This window comes from Sarcophilus harrisii, chromosome 2, assembly GCF_902635505.1.
Source record: "Sarcophilus harrisii chromosome 2, mSarHar1.11, whole genome shotgun sequence".
NCBI classification, from domain to species: Eukaryota; Metazoa; Chordata; class Mammalia; order Dasyuromorphia; family Dasyuridae; genus Sarcophilus; species Sarcophilus harrisii.
Window position 1 is genome coordinate 2,778,059 of NC_045427.1, and position 13,314 is coordinate 2,791,372.

Genomic DNA, 13,314 nt, shown 5'->3' on the forward strand with positions numbered 1-13,314 from the left:
TGGGGGGGCAGTACCCAGCAGACATGACATGGAAAAGACCCGGCCATGTTTCTACCATTGATGACTGTGGAGCCATCCCGCCTCAGTTTTATTATCAGCACCTCAGAGGGAAGCCCCAGGAAGCGGGGACGCAGCACCTGCCAGTGGTTCAGTGGGCAGTGAGCTGGACCCAGAGTCCGGAAGGTCAGCACCCGTCACTCCCAAGGCGTGTGACGCTGGACAAGTTTCTTCCGGAGCCGGGAGAGGTCCCAGACTCCTCTCCTCCGAGTCTTGGAGCAGGGGACTGATGACAGAGGCGCTCCTTGGCCCTGTGAGAGAAGGGTTTCCTGCCTTGAGATGCATTGGACTCGGCGGTCCTGCCATTTTCTCTCCCCAGTGCACTAGTTTCTTTGGTGTCCCAGGAAGGGAAGGGTCCCTCACCTTGGTCTTAGGTATCTCAGAGCCAGCCCTGATGCCCCCGATGTTGGGAGGGTCAGGGTTGGGGAAGACTGGATGGAAGAGGAGAGCAAGGACTTCTCCTAGCAGCCTTGGCGTCTTCTTGGGGGTCCAGGCTTGTGCTCTGGAAGGGACTGGGGGCCAAAGAGGCAGTGGGCAGTGGGCATGGGCACAGACTTGTTCTCTGCCTGAGTCAGGACCCAGCCCTGAGTTTTGAGGGTACCGAGGGGCTCCTGAGCTGGGCGCTTCAGTCTCCAACATGCTCATGGTCTGCAGGGGCCCACAGCTCCCCTCAGTCTGGTCCATGGGGTCCCAGGTAGGCAAAATGTTTTAAAAACATGAGCCATCTCCCGGAGGCTTCGCCTCTCTGCAGGCCTTCCCTAAGGGCCCTGGCCAGGTCCAGCCCTTCTCAATCAGTCAACCCCAGATCCTGGACCGGCCTTGGAGGCCCTCCTTCTCCTCTCTCCCTGCCTCTCCCCACCTTTCTTTGTCTGGGTTTCCTCCGGCATCCGAAGGAGACAGGGAGGGGATGCCCTAAGTCTAGCGGGCAGAAGGATCTGGCAGCTGGGCCTGGAGACTCTGCCTATCAGGGCCCAGTAGCCGCTCTGGGGGGGCTAAGGTTCTGGGGGAGCTCCCCACTTCTCCCCATTCCTTCAGGACGCCAGTGGGCCGGCTGCCTTCCCCCCAAAGCTGATGTTACCAGGTCTCCCAGGTGCCAGGGGCTCCGGTCCCCCAGATTCTTGGGCTTGCCCTCAGGGCCCGCCTTCCCCTTGGAATGGCCTCTGAGTCACTCGTGGCAGACGGGCACTAGGTCCCTGGAGCTTTCCCAGCCGGCCATTGACTCTCTAGCTCTCCCAGTCCTGGTTGCCTCCCCTGGCAGCCCCCAGCCCGGCCCCTGGGGGCACTCAGTCCTTGTGGGTTCCCTGCCCCTCGAGCAAGTCGGGAGGGTGTTTGCCCCAGTTACACTGAAGCCGCTCCTCCCCCAGCAGCCCCAGCTGCCCTTTGCCGTCCGGGGGCAGTTCTGCCAGCTGCAAGGACAGCCAGAGCCTGGGGGAGCAGGGGCTGCCCGGGGGAGCGGGGGCTGCCGGGAGGCAGAGGGATCGTGCTTCCCGGGCAGGCGAGGCCTCTGAGCTCCAGCTCGGCGCTTTGGGGGAACCGAGGCAGACTGAGCAGAGTAGGGCCCTAAGGGGAAGAGAATCCAAGCTGGCCTTGCCAGTGGGCCGGGCCCCTCTCCTCCCCCACCCACCTGGCCCCCACCCAGTGACAGTGTTTGAGATGGAGTCAAAGATTAACTGGCCCCGGGCTGGCCCAGCCTGTGCTCACATAACAAAGAGGTCGAGTCGCAGCAGGGACAGATGCCTCATGGGGGCCTCACACCACCCCCCCCCCCCCCGTAACCCCAGGACAGGCTGGAAACTGCCCCCGGCCAGCCGTGCCCAGCTCCGTGCCAGCCCAAGGCCGGGCCCAACCTGCCTTTCCTGTTCCTCGGGGAAAGAAGGCCCGGCCCCTGCCCCAGCCCTCTCCTAACAGGAAGAAGTGGCCCTTTCTGTCACCGCCTTGGCGGCCACATGGGAGAGCTGCTCAGGGAGAGGCCGGGCCCGGCACAGCACATGGGGCAAGGTCAGGGCCGTGGGGGGGAGAGGCAGGTGGCCAGGGGACAAAGGGGGAGAAGGCCAGCCCGGGGGCCGGGACCCAATGCTCCGTCCAGCCCTCTGTGATTGGGGCCAGGGACCAACCGCTGGGGCTGCTGGGAGGAGCCTTCGGTCAGCCTGAAGCAGCCAGAGAACTTTATTGTTGTTGTGGTTGCTCCTTATTCCTGTGGAGTAAGATCCAGGGGATCCCCAAGGTCATGTTCAGTCCCAGAGGACACAGTGGACAGAGCGCTGAGCCTGGAGATAAGTCCAGACTTGCTCACTTAAGTGATCCTGGGCGAGCCGCTCACCTTTGTCTGCCTCAGTTACCCCAACTGTAAAATAGCGATAATAATATTAGCAACCTTGTTGTGCAGATCAAATGAGAAAATATTCCGAAAGGGCTATGTCCATACCATCATCATCACTCTTTGGGAAAGTGTCAGTGCCAGGAGTGGACTGTTTCCAGTTGCTCCAGGGGCCCATCCGCACCTTTCCTTGGCCTCTGTCTCCATTTTGCACGTCAGTGGTTGCTTTAAGTACTCCAAGAGTGGTTCCTCTCCTGCTTGAGAATATTCAATGACTCCCTGTTGCATTAAGTTCCCCTTCCCTTTGCCTGACAGAGATGGATCCCGTGTCACCTCATTTCCCACTTTCCCCAAATCCCATCATTCACACTGCATCATCGCTCACATTATTTTGCCTGCCCCATTTCTGGGATTAAATCCTTGTCTTGTATGGGCTGATCCAGTGCAGAGAAGAGAGATTCCCAGTCCTTCCCGGCTCCAGAAAAGCCCGAGGTGCCCAAACCTGGCCCTTGAAGGAGCTGGTCTAGAGCCCATCCCATCACATAAAGAAAAACTACCGGTTTAGTAAAGTCAAAAAATAGAAATGAGGTTTATCTGGCAAGTCCCGGCTCCCTGAAGGCATCGAGGGATTTGCCGAAGGTCAGTTCCCCCTCCTCAGGTCCATCTCAGCTCAGAAGTTAGGGACTGAAGAAGGTGCTACTCATTCCTGGGCGCTGTTGTTGTTTAACTGTTGAAGAAACAAAATTGGGCTGGATGGAACTAAGGGCAACACTTAAATGTGAAAAGCAAAGCGTGTGTGAAAACTTCCAGCAATGAGTCCCTCCACCATGGAACAGATGCTTCCCAGGGCTGTGTTTCCTCTTAGCTCATGCCTGGGAAGTATTTAATCAGATCCAGTGTCAAGTATGTTGTAAAGGACATTTTCTTTCTGTGGGCTGGACTAGATTGCCATTCAGATGCATCCAGAGGTCTGCGGCTGAGGTGGGGCTTATCACCCTGGAAAAGATAATTATCTTGACAATTTATTGGCTTGGGAGCGGTTCTTGGTGTTTCCTGTTTTTTTTTTTTTTTTTCTTTGCATAATCTGTATGTCTTGTTAGCCTATCTGTTTGCAGGGGAGCTGAGTGTCCTTTTTCCTTAATTTTTTTTTAATGTGGAGACCCAGAGAAAACCAAATTCTGCTATTTCCAGGGTAAAGCCAGCATGCACCGAAAATCAATCAATCAACCGCTCTGTGAAAGTCTCCCAGGACTGAATCTGGTCTTTTGTAAAGCTGAACTCTAGAGTTTGAATCATGAATTGCATTTTTTAAAGATTCAGTTTAATTTTATTTTCAGTTTCAAAATCTTTCTCTCCTTCCCCCAACTGTTTAAGTATGAAAAGATAAAGAAAATCTGTTGCAGATGTTTATAATCACACAAAAAATCCCCTTCTCTTTAACCGAGTGAAAATAGGAAGACAGAAGGAAGGAAGCAAGCAAGGAAGGGAGGAAGGAGGGAAAGAAGGAAGGAAGCAGGGAAGGAAGGAAGGGAAGAAAGGAAGGAAGGTGTTAGGAGTTTTACAAGGTACTAAGTCAGTGGAATTGATAGAGACAATAGTTATCTAATTTAGCGTGGTTCAGTATGGTTGATCTGATCCTATGAGGAGATGTTATGAGCCAGAATTTGAAACAAGATACTAAGTGGAATTGGGAGACAATGGTTAAATCTAGTTTAGCATGGATTTAATCCTACAAAAAATAATGGTTTCCTAGCGATATAATGATTGGTATATACTCAGTGTGAGGCATATAAGCAAAAAGCTCTCAGAGCCAGACACACAAGCCCACTCTTGGAGGTGGAGACAGATTCATTCCATTTTCCACCTTTGTTCTGGCTGGAGGCGGAAGCTAGAGAGGCTCTGGGAACCAAGGAGGGAGATAGGCCTCTAAGAAAGCTAACCGGGCCCAAGGAAGGAGACAAAACAAAAAGGATTTGGACTTTAACTCCTGGCTGCATTTGAGGTGATTATTATACTGAACAGAAAGGAAGGCTGCCACTAGAAGCTCCCTAAGAAACCTGCTCCCAGAGAACATTATATTTTAGAGAAGAACATTACAGGAAGGAATGATGAAGGAGGGAAGGAAAAAGAAAGGTGGAGAGAAGGAGGGAGGAAAGGAAGGAAAGAGGGAACAAAAGAGGGAGGGAGGGTAAGAAGGAAGGAGGGAGAGAAGAAAAGAAGGAGGATGGGAGAGAGGAAGGAAGGAAGAGAGCAAAAGAGAGGAAGAAAGGAAGGAAGGTAGGAAGATGTTTTAATCTGTACTTGAAAGAGGGAACAAAGGAGGTAGAGAAGGAGGGAAGGAAGGAGGGAAAGAAGGAAAGCAGGAGGGCGGAGAGAGGAAGGAAGGAAGAGAGCAAAAGAGAGGAAGAAAGGAAGGTAAGAAGATGTTTTAATCTGCACTTTTAGAATTCATCAATCGTCTCTCCGAAGGTAGCAGCATGTTTCCTCATGAGTCTTCTGGAGCTGTGGTGAGTCATTGTGTCTGAACTGCTTAGTCTTTTACAGTTGATTACAGTTACAACATTGCTGTTGCTGTATACATTGTTCACCTGGTTCTTTTCATTTCACTTTCTATCAGTTCCTATAAGTCTCTGCAGATTTCTTATCTTCTTCATCATTTCTTATAATGCACCATAACCTGTTCAGCCATTCCCCAAATGATGGGCATCCCCTCAGTTTTCAATTGCTATCACAAAAAGAGCTGCTATAAATATCACTGTATTTCTGGGTCCTTTTTCTTTGATTTCTCTTTCTTTGATCCTTCAGGATATAAATGTAGTGGTTGTATTGCTGGGTCAAAGGGTAGGCACAAAGAGTATAAAAAAGAGTTTTATAGCTCTTTGGGCACAGATCCAAATTACTTTCCGGAACTGGAAAAGGAGTTCCCACATTCTCTAGCATTTGTCATTTTTCTTTTTTATCATCTTAGCCAATTGGATAGATTTGGGGTAATACCTCAGAGGAGTTTTAATTCGCATTTCTCTAACTATGAGTGATTTAAATTTTTTTTCCATATGGATATTGATAGCTTGGATTTCTTCCTCTCAAAATTCCCTTCTATCAGTTGAGAAATGGCTCTTTTTCTTGTAAATCTGACTCTTCCTTCTACATTAGAGATGAAACCTTTATCAGAGAAATTTGTCGCTGATATTTCCCCCAATCTTTTGCTTTTTTTCTCATTTTAGCTGCATTGGTTTTATTTATGCAAAACCTTTTTTAGTTTTGTGTAACTGTTATTATGTGTTATACTTCCCATGAATCTCCCTATCTCTTATTTATAGATCTGAAAGGTCATTTCTTCTATGCCCTACTTACTTGGTCCTGTCACCTTTTATATCTAAATCATGTGCCAACTTTGAGTTTATCTCAATGTGCAGAGTAAGATTTTGATTTATGCTTAATTTCTGCTAGATTGCTTTCCATTTTCCTCAATAGTTTTTGTCAAATTGTGAGTTCTTGTCCCAATAACTGAGATCATCAGATTTATCAAATACTAGGTTACTGAGCTCATTTACTTCCATATATTGTGTACCTAATCTGTTCCACTGATCAACATCTACCAGTAGCTGTTTTTACCCCGTGCCATCTTGCTTTGATGATTTCAGTTTTGTAGGATAATTTGAAGCCTGATACTGCTTGACCCCATGGATTATGTTTTTGGAATCCGTGGATTCTGTGCACATTTTAACTTTAGAATCTCCATACGGAAGATACTGGCAGACTCTAAGATCTGGAATCCAGGCGAACTATGGCTTCATTTTATTATCCATAAGATTCCCCAAAGAATCTACATAAAACCCATATGTGACATTGATTCCACAATGTGTACAATGGGTAAGGATTTCACTGCCTGAGCCAGCTTGCCTTTGGAATGAGGTTAACTCCAGCAACAGCCCTATTTCTTAGTGACCCACCCTTTCCCTTCCCCGTCCCTGTAAAATTTCTGGTAATTTATTTTCCTTTGGGTTCCCAGTTGGGCACGACAGAGAATCGACTTAATGAGATGATTGAAAAATGAGTAAATGGTGGCTGCTGAGAACACATGGAAGCCCAGCGGATGGTGGCTGCCCAACATCAAGTCTTTGAAGCCTTATAAGTCTGGGAAAACTAGCCAAGCAGCTCCGTAGCCATCAGGAAAGGCACAGGGCTGACTTTCAGCCATGAAGGGGGAGACACCCTTAGGCTCACAGGCAGAACTGAGGTTCTGGGAAAGGATAGGGAGGTGTGGGGGATCCTTCTGTTTTCTACTTAGCAGCTCAGACCCTCATCAGACCTGGATCTCTTCATTAGGCTCCTCCTTTTACAGCCTGTATTTGCCCCCTCTCAACAGCTATGAGAGAAAGGCACAGAGGAAAGCAAGAGTGACTCACTTGGACCCAGCTGGGTCAAAGCTTCTCAAAGACTGTCAGCCAGCAGTGTCCTTTACCCAGAGCAAGGCAGTATGGGAAAGAGGGAGGAAAGGAGACAGAGGGAAGGGAGGAATGCAAGAGAAAGGAATGGAGGAGAAGGAAGGGCAAGGAAAGGCTAAAGAATGGGGACTTTGTCCCATTGGCACTGAGGAGCCGGAGAAGGTGATTTTTCAGGGGAGGAAGATGAGGAGAGCTCTGTCCTTACTTTGGGGGAAAAAAAACCCCCTGTAACCTATATCTGAAAAAGGATTTCCCTATTTAACAGTGGTCACCCAACCTCTACCAGAATCCCTCCAATGACAGGAAAGCCATTATCTCTAAGGTGGGCATGGAAGCATCATGGGAGGCAGAAAACCTACGTGAAGGCCTGATTTGACACTAACTTGATCTTGACTGAAATACTTCTCCCCTCTGAGCTTCAGATTTCCCATCTGTAAAATAAGCATAATGATGCTTACGTTCCTCCCTACAGAAAAAATAGTAGAGGATCAGGATCTATTATTGATATTGTTCATGAATGGGTATAAGCTGAGAAGCCAACAGGAGGAGGGAGAGAATTAGAATGCATCATTCTGTGCTACAAAGGATAGAATTCTATAGGAAGTGGGGAGGGGTGGAGAAAGGGTAGGAGATGCATCTGGACTTAAAACAGAGCCCAGATTCATAGCCAAGCCTTCTCTTTCTCCCAGAGTCTCAGAACTCCAAACTACAGAAATCAACTTTGTAGCACTAGAAGGGCAGCTTTCTTTTTCTTTCTTTCTTTTTTTTAAACATTTTTTATTATAGCTTTTTATTGACAGAACATATGCATGGGTCATTTTTCAGCATTGACGATTGCAAAACCTTCTGTTCCAACTTTTCCCCTCCTTCCCCCCCACCCCCTCCCCTGGATGGCAGGTAGTCCCATACATGTTAAATATGTTAAAGTACATGTTAAACACAATATATGGATACATGTTTATACAGTTCTCTTGCTGCACAAGAAAAATTGGATTTAGCAAGAAGGTAAAAATAACCTGAGAAGGAAAACAAAAATGCAAGCAAAGAATAACAGAAAGAGTGCAAATGCTATGTTGTGGTTCATACTCATTTCCCAGTGTGATTCTCTGGGTGTGGGTAGTTCTGTTCATCATTGATCGATTGGAACTAATTTGGATCTTCTCATTGCTGAAGGGGGCCATGAATTGATCCTCATACAGTATCATTGTTTAAGTCTATAATGATCTCCTGGTCCTGCTCATTTCCCTCAGCATCAATTCGTGTAAGTCTCTCCAGGCCTTTCTGAAATCATTGTGCTGCTCATTTCTTACTGAAAAATAATATTCCATAACATTCATATACCACAGTTTATTCAGCCATTCTCCCACTGATGGGCATTCCCTCAGTTTCCAGTTTCTGGCCACTACAAACAGGGCTGCCACAAACATTTTGGCACATGTGGATCCCTTTCCCTTCTTCGATATCTCTTTGGGATATAAGTAGGGCAGATTTTCTGTACTGCTAGTGCAGGGTGCGATAACCCTGTAGTACCAGTGCTGCAAAGCCAGTGTACTGAAGAACAAAGTGGGTGAGAAAGATCCTGAGGACAGCTTCCACCAAGAGTCCAGCTTCCTGCTAGAGTTAGTCAGAGAGGAGAGAGTCAGAAAATGAGCAATAAGGGGAAAAGGAGGAGGAAGGGATACTGAAATGATCAAATATCTTAGGAAAAAGAAAACTCAAAGACTGTAACAGAAGCAAATAAATTAACAGGAAAAGATTACAACAGAAGGAGATATGGCCTCTAGATCGAGTAAACAATTTTAGACATTTATGAATCAATACTTCAAAACAAGGGAAAATCACCCAACGTTTGAAAAGTCAGACTACCTGATGGAATGTGAGGAGAACGTGCAACTACTTCGCACTCTTCCTGAGTGACTCAGTAGCCAACGAGAATCATGAGAACAAAATTTACATCTCGCACAGCAAAAATAATGGACAGAATTGTAAAAACTAGATCTGTGATGGCAAGCCTTACCCCAAGAAACAAAAGAGAGAACAATAGATTGGGAAGGTAAATATGCAAAAATAAAAGACAATCTAGAATAAGGAAGCAAAAAACAAGAACATTAAAAGAAAATATGCAGAAAAGCAAAACATATGATCTTGAAGACAGGATGCATGGAGACAAGCTGAGGATCAGAGTCTCCCAGAAGAACAGAACAGGACAAAAACCACAATGCTATCATAAAAGAAGTAGTGGAAGAGAACTACTCAGAACTTCTGAACATGGGAAATAAAACATAAACCAAAAGAATTAATAGATCACCTCCATTAAAAAAACCAAACATCTGAAGTTTCTAATTCCAAGACACACAGTCTTAATTTCACAAGACACACAATTAATTTCAACAGTTCAGTTCAGGTACACATTTTGTAAACAACCAAAAGAAAGACCTTTACATAAAAGAAAATAAATCATAATAATGCAAGGACAACACAAGGACGTGATCATGTCTCTGTGTTGCTGAGGTGGGACTGTTAGAGTTTATTTCTGGAGGTTGTGGGAAATGAGCAATTTGAATAACTATGAGATTAAATATGTTTGAAGGAGCATTAAAGGTACATCAAAGTCCCCTACGTATGTGGGCAGGAACCGGGGAGGAGAGAAACACTGGGAGCCAAGTGCTGAACTCACTGAAGAAATAAGCGGAATGTCCTGGAGGCTGGAGACAAGATGCCCGGATTTCGATCGGGTCATTGATGTGGATGGAATGAACCTCAAAAGGGGAGATGCTATTGAGGGATGATGGTAGTGGGAGAACCTGAAGTGTCCGTGGGAAGAAAGGACCATTCCAACTCTGCTGCTTCAAGGGGATGAATGGAAGTACAGCCAATACCGCAAGGTTGGCCAGGTCATCCAAAAGGAAGCAAGTTTCAGTAAGAGTTAGAAGATGGAGACAATGAGAAAGGAAAAGGGTTAGGATAAAGGCAAGTTTGCTGCTGATGGTATTGCAGATTATAGTCAGAGAAGTGGCTGGCTTTGGGCTGGGATGTGGTGGGAGCAAGCTGAGAGGAACAGGAATGAGGGATCAGACAGCTTTGTTGTTCAATTATTTGTCAGTCATTTCTGAACATTTTATGACCCCATTTGGGATTTTCTTGGCAAGAATACTGGAATGGTTTGCCATTTTCTTTTCCAGCTCTTTTTGTGTATGGAGAAACTGAAGCAAATAGAGTTAAGTGACTTGCCCGGGGTCACACACATAATAAATATCTGAGACTGGATTTGAACTCAGGTTCTCCTGCCTCCAGTGCTCTATCTACTGTACCGGCTTAACTGCTTACATGAAAGGAAATGCGATTTGTACAGAAAGGAAGGACTCTTCCTATATCCTTTCAAGGCTAGCTCCTTCCTTCCTCCTTTCAACCCAAGACAACAGCTCTCAGGTGAGATGGACAGTATTTCTATCTATATATTTTTGTGTCTCCATATTTCTTTCTCTGTTTCCTCTATGTTTCTTTGTAACTTCTCTATCATTCCCCCCCCTCCTTCCTTCCTTCTCTGTCTCTCTCTCTGTCTCCTTGTCTCTGTCTCTCTCTCTCTGTCTCTTGTCTCTCTGTCTGTCTCTCTGTCTCTGTCTCTCTCTCTGTCTCTGTCTCTCTCTGTGTCTCTGTCTCTGTCTCTCTATCTCTTTTTTGCTCTCTCTCTCTCTGTGTCTCTCACTTGTAGTTGGCTGCTCACCTGATGTATTTGCAGCATGGATGGATTGTGATCGGAGATCTGAGGCATCTCTTCTCAGAAAGAGATTCATACCTTTCCCGAGAGTTGGAGACGGGCCGGGCTGGTACCACTGACTGTCTAGCAAAAGAGGAACAAGATCGGTGTCTGAGTGAGGGTGAGAAGGGTGAGGTCATGGCTGGAAGATGGGGTCAGGGAGGAGAAGGAAGAGAAGCAGGGACGACCTCCAGGATCTTTCCAAGCTCCAGCTCAGGGTTCCTGGTTCTCAGCCTGGCTGGACATGAGCAACTTCTCACTGGACTCAACTTTTCCCCAGGAAGATCTAGTCGTCTTAAGGGCCGATCCTTCCTTGACCTGGAGATTTTCTTTGGATTAGAAATTATTTGGGATCTTTAAAGCGCAGCTCAAATAATCACTTGCTCCAAAAAGGAGATTATCATAGATAGAGAATCAAGCGGGCTTGAAAGCCACTGAACCCAACTCCTTCGTTTTACAGAAGGGGACCCAAAGACCTAGAGGGGGAAGGAATTTGCCTGGTCAGCGGTGTCAGAGGCAGAACTTGAAGTGAGTTCTTGAAGTCCAATTTTTTACAATAGCCTCTTCTTCCTTGATCTGTCTCAGTCTCATTTAGAGCTGAGCTTTACTTTATAATTTCTAAAAAAAAAATTTAATAGTATTTTATTTTTTCAGCCACATGTAAAAATAGTTTCCAACGTTTATTTTTTTCTTCTTTTAAATGAAAGCTTTTTTATTTACAAAACATATGCATGCATACTTTTCCAACATAGACCCTTGCAAAACCTGTTCCAACTTTCCCCCCCCCCCCACCCCCTCCCCACAGGGCAGGTAGTCCCATCCATGTTAAATGTTAAAATACATGTTAAATCAACAGGATGATTTCAGAAAGGCCTGGAGAGACTGACACGAACTGATGCTGAGTGAAATGAGCAGGACCAGGAGATCATTATATATGTCAACAACAATATTATATGATGACGAGTTCTGATGGACCTGGCCATCCTCAGCAACGAGATCAACCAAATCATTTCCAATGGGCATAAAACGAACAGCACCCAAGAGAAAAGAATCGGAGATGACTAAAAAACCATTACATTAATTCCCAATCCCTATAGTTATCACACCTCGTTTCCTTCACAAGTCATTTACAATATTTCAGAGTCTGATTCTTTTTCTACAACAAAAAACGGTTTCATGTAGATTATTTTGCAATTTTATATTTTAATATTTAACATCTACGGCCCCCCCTTGGGGGGGTGGGGGTAAGAGGGAAAAATTGGAAAAAGGGTTTGGAATTTAATCTGTAAAGTTAATGCTCCTAAAAAAAGGTTTAAAAAGAAAAAAAAAAAAAAATCCAACAGTAACAAAGATTTTGCCAAAAAAAGGGGAAAAAAAAGCCCTGGGCCCCTTGCAAAACCCCCAAACAGGGTTGGAAAGTTTTCCCCAAGGGCCCAAAAAACCCCGGAAAACCCCCCCAAAATAAATTTTCCCCCCCCCTCCCCCCCCCCCGGCCTTTTAAATTTTTGCTTTTTCAAACCCCCCCCCCATCCCCGCCCCCCCCCCCCCGTCCCCTTCCCTTCCGGGCCTCCCAAACCCACAAACCCCCCCCAATGGGGAAAAGGTCCCTTTCCTTCCCCCCCTCCCGCCCTCCCCCGGTAAAGGGGCCCCCCCCATCAAAGGGGGCAGACTTCTCAGGGGCCCCCCCGGGGAAGGAACTTTGGAAAGGAAACCCCTTCAAACCCCAGAGGGCCCAAGCCCCGCCCCGGGGGCCAGCCGGGGGGGCCCCACCCCCCCCCCCAAACCCGGGCCCGGGTCCCCCAAGCCCCGCCACCCCCCCGGGACCCCGCTTTCCCACCCCGGCCCCCGGGCGGGCCCCCGGGGCCCCCAAAAACCCTGCCCCAAACCCCCATTGGGGGCCCCAGTTTCCCCCCCCCCCCGGGGGGCCAAAACCCCGGGCCCCGGCCGGGGCAAAAAAAACCCCCCGGGCCCCCAAAAAACCCCAAACCACCCCCCCCACCAACCCTTTCCCAAAAAGGGGGGGGGGGGGGCACGGGGCCCAAAACCCCCCGCCCAAACCCCAGGCCACCCACCCGGGAGGGGGGGGCCCCCCCGGGGGGGCCCACCCCCACCAAGGGGGGGGCCCGGGGGCACGGGAAAAAACCCCCCCCTTTTCCCCCCCCAAAGGGGGCCCCCCCCCGCTTTAAAACCCCCCCCCCCCCCCCCCGGACCCAGCGAAAAATCCCCCCCCCCTTTTTCGGGGCCCCGGGGAGAACCCCCAGACCCCCACCGGGGGCCCCCCGGAACCCCCCTGGGAAAGGGGCCTTCCCCCCCCCACCCCCCCCCCCCCCCCTGATCCCAAAAACCCCCCCCCAATCACCCCCCCCCCAAAACCCCCACTCAAAACCCCCCCCGGGCCCCAAACCCTTTGGGGCCCCCTGGGGGAAGCCCCCGCCCCCGGCCCCTTCCCCAGGCCCAAATTTCCCCCCCGCCCCCCAAAAGGGGGGCACCAAAGGGGGGGGCCCCCACCCAAAAAAGGGGGAAAGAAGGGGGAAAACCCAACCCAAACCCAAAAAAACCCCAAAAAAAAAACCACAAAAAACCCCAAAGAAAGGGGCCCCCAAAAAAAAAAACCCACCCAAAAAACCCCCAAAGGGGCCCCCCCCCGGGCCCCAAAGGGGGCCCCCCCAAACCAAAAAAGGGGGAAAACCCCAAAACCCCCCCCAAAAACCAAAACAAAAGGGCCCCAAAACCCA

The 13,314-nt window shown here is 48.3% G+C and overlaps 1 long non-coding RNA gene across 1 annotated transcript; it reads right to left on the reverse strand.

Annotated features, from left to right (window-relative positions):
- Nucleotides 1-1,850: 1,850 nt before the first annotated feature.
- LOC116421210 lies at nt 1,851-11,196 on the reverse strand. The gene is made up of 3 exons (XR_004231503.1): nt 10,547-11,196; nt 2,483-3,101; nt 1,851-2,401 (listed from the first exon to the last, which is right to left on the reverse strand). It is a non-coding gene; the product is annotated as an uncharacterized LOC116421210 (long non-coding RNA).
- Nucleotides 11,197-13,314: the final 2,118 nt, after the last annotated feature.